Genomic DNA, 3,795 nt, shown 5'->3' with positions numbered 1-3,795 from the left:
GTGTATAGATAATGGATGGATGGATGTTGTACCGTGTCAGAAATGCTTCATGTTTTCTAAACCTGGGCCTGAGGTCTTTCTGTGTAGACCTGCGACCCTATAGAAGCTGGATGGATGGATATTTAACAAGTGCAGTGCTGTTTGGGCCATTTCTTAGCTCAGAAGTTGGACAGGAAACTTAACTGATGGAGGGGTGAAGCTTTGCAACACATGTTAGAATCCAACATAAAATATGCAGAACACATGTGAAACATGTATTTTTCACATGGATTTTGGAACACTTTTGTGGTGTATATGTGTGACAGTCATGCGTGTTCCCATGTGAAACACATACAAATACCCATGTGAAATCCATAGGATTACCTGTAAAAAAGATTTAAAACCAATCAAATGCAGACCCTATCTACAAGTCAGAATTACTTCTTTTTTATTGTAATGCCATGGGTTTCACATGTAATCCCTCATGTATGTGTATGGGTTTCACATGGGAAATATGTGGGTTCCATATGCAAGCAATTGGGTCCACATGTAATCCCATAGATTCACTAAAATTCCATGATTGTTTGAGTATGACACTAATGAAAAAATTCCTTATTTCCATATTTAGCAGTTCTAGATTGACATTACCAGTCCTGCAATCACTCTCTTTTAGCTCTGTTGATGGTCCCCACCAGTCCCTATGTAGAATATCTAGCTTTTTAGCTGCATCTCTGCTACACTCTTTCCGCTATGTGCTGCTGTTGCCCAATTATTCAGTTCAATTCAATTCAATTTTATTTGTATAGTGCAGTTTACACCATATGTCATCACATAGCGCTGATTGACTTTGTCTCCAGAGTTACATACTTTTTAAAGCCATTTAGTGAGGGTTGTTGGAGGGGAAAACTCTAGTGACAAATCTAGAGACTTTTCGAACAAGTCTTAGCTACTTGCTGTAGCTTTCTCACCCCAGACAAACCTGGGCCTGCTCTGTTCAGTGAGTGAGTGTACTACATCGTCTGTATTGTAATACAGTGTATGTGAGCACAGAGANAGACTTGATGCACTAACTATACAATAATTCCACATAAACGTCAAATAGAATAAAACAAATCGATGTAGGATATTGATATCATTAATAACAAGCCGATGGAGTGATGAACAGTTGTTCTGTACTCTCAAATATTTTGTACGCTTATTTCTGCAGTTACTTACTGGCTTTTAAGCTGTTAGCTAACATTATGCTAGGTTGGCATAGCTGCAGCGACATTATTACTAACACAAACAGACAGGAAGTAAATTAAGCTAGGTTAGCAAAACTTTCGCAACATAAATGAAAAGCATGCGTCCCTCATCATGACTCATGGCAAAGAGAGTTAAAGTGAAACAGGAGACATGCTGAGTCATTGTTAATGTCACAACGTCGTTCTGAACGTATCAGTAGCTCCGCTCAGCCCACTCCTGTGATGCTGCCTGGCTGTAGCTTCCTCCTGCTCTACTGAGAAGACAGCGGTGAGGACTGAAGGACTGAATTGAGTCAGAGCTCCATCTAGTGGACAAACGGCGCAACGACAACATTCTGCGCTACTGTGATACTTAACAGCATTTAATGTTTTATGAGAGAATAACCAGATGGTAAACCAGAACATTACCAAAATTTTATCATCTGTTCATTGTGCCATTATCAACATTTCTTCAAAATGTCATGAGAATCCGTTCATATCTTTTTGAGTTATCTTGCTAGCAAACAAACAAACAAACAAACAAACAGATAAATGCTAAAACATAACCTCCTTGGCGAAGGTAACAAATATGAACAGTGGAGATTTTGTACTTGTTCAGTTAAAAAGATTTTGTTCCAACCCAAGACACACAGTTATAGTGTGCAGAAGAAACTGTCACTCTGTTAAAATAAAACACACAATGCAGCTGTAGATCGTCTGATAATATCTTATTTCACAAAGCAAGAAAAAGTGTGTCCTGAGAGCAGGTAAACTCAGAAGAATGTGAGAGTTTTTGAGGTTAGGTTGAAAAGCTAGAATAAATGTTTCAGTTGCGTTTTGTCCCATCATGGACTCGTCCTTGCACACTGCAGCAGAAACAGTGCAGCTGCAGCAGTGAAGGGCGGCGATAAGGACGCTACTGTGGGGAAAGGAGAAAAAAGAACTGAGAAAGAAACAGCAGAGCAAAGCTGCAGACCACTGAGTCTGCAAAGAGGCTATTTTAAAGGAATGAAGGAGAGTGATGCCTTAAGAGGTTTAAAGGACCCAAAGGTCGGGACACTCCCTGAACACAAATGCAGCATCACATTTCTTCTCTTTACTAAAAACCCTGCCACTACGCATGGTGCTTCAGAGGTGTCCTGGCTCAAAACTCAACTCTTTTAAATAAGTGTTGAACTTTTAAATTATTAATAATGAGGATTGATTCACAGAGAAATCAAAACCCACCACACTCCTTTTCACATTCTGTACTGAGTAGTGAATTCAAACAAAACAGTCCACAAAGCTACACTGCACTGTAACATTAAATATTTTTCCCCAGAGAAGCTATTTGAATCATGTGGATAATGTTATTACACATAATAGGGCATATGTGAAACATGTGCTNAGGCTTAAAAAGACACCCCCTCACACATGTTACATACAGATAGATAAGAAACCATGCACAAGAGAGCATGCAATTGTCGTGCAAAGTGTGCTGGTAGAAGAAACAGCAATAAGGTGCCTATAATACTGGTATTTACAGAAATGTGCAAGAAATTGTTCGTATTTACAATAATGTGCAAATTTATGCTTATCATACTTACAAAGTAAGTAAATAATTAATCATGTGTATGTAGTAGGGGTGTGGTGCATGGGTCCTGGTCATAGACTGTATGAAAGATGGACGTAGCAACTGGCCCTGAAAAATGAAGCCAACCCGGAAGTGTCCAAAACCTGCAATATCACTACATCCGCTCGCTGCTGGCTCCAAAAAGCCCTTGCTCCCATAGACTTGAATTGGAACAGAAGTGATCATAGATCACCAAGTACTGCATTCCTACAGCTCAGGATTTTTTTCTTATTAGTTTTCATAGTCGAATCCAGAGCTCAGGTGGCCAATCTGAAAATAAATCAATACTGAATTTTTTAAAAAATCGTCAACATTTTGTGGGGCAAGGGGCGTGGCTGCAGATGAAGCGAGCAGAAGGCGGTAAATGTGGGCGGGCAGAGAGGGCCTGCCTCTCAATCCGTCTGACCAATCGCTGCTCCTATGGCTCCGCCCCCCTCCAACGATTTTTGCGTCACTGGCTCCAAAAATCCAAGATGTCAACCAGGAAGTAGCAAAACCCTGGCTTCATTTTCCAACGGGTGACCTCACGGTAGCTACGTCCATCTTTTATACAGTCTATTGTCCTGGTATGTAGCAACCAACAGATCAGACAATGAGTCGCTGCTATTGACCAAGGTGTTAAAGTGGCTGATGGCTGTGGGGATAAAGGATTCCTGTACTGTTCAGTCCTGCAGCACAGTAAGATGAACCGCTCACTGTAGCTGCTCCTCTGTCCAGTTAGAATGCTGTGAAGACGGTGGCTGGCGTTAGGGATGGACTGCACTGTGCTGTGTATGTGTCTCTCAACCACAGTCCTCAGTGAGTCCAAACTCCTGCCAAGCAAAGAACCGGCCTTCTTTACCAGCTTGTCCAGCCGCCTAACGTTCCTCTCAGCCACGCTACCGTCCCAACAGACCACCACATAGAAAAGAACACTGGCCACCCGACTGGTAAAATATATGCAGCATTCCAGTGCCTACAGAGGACAAGGTCGATCTTAGT

General features: G+C 41.4%; 1 protein-coding gene across 1 annotated transcript in view; it reads left to right on the top strand.

Moving 5' to 3' along the window:
* The window catches only part of LOC103357258 (voltage-dependent calcium channel subunit alpha-2/delta-4-like), a 76,072-nt gene that overhangs the window by 50,698 nt on the left and 21,579 nt on the right, over positions 1-3,795 (top strand). The gene's annotated exons all lie outside the window — the stretch shown is intronic.

Source organism: Stegastes partitus, unplaced genomic scaffold, assembly GCF_000690725.1.
Source record: "Stegastes partitus isolate 25-593 unplaced genomic scaffold, Stegastes_partitus-1.0.2 Scaffold242, whole genome shotgun sequence".
NCBI lineage: Eukaryota > Metazoa > Chordata > Actinopteri > Pomacentridae > Stegastes > Stegastes partitus.
This window is presented reverse-complemented; position numbering and strand designations above follow the sequence as displayed.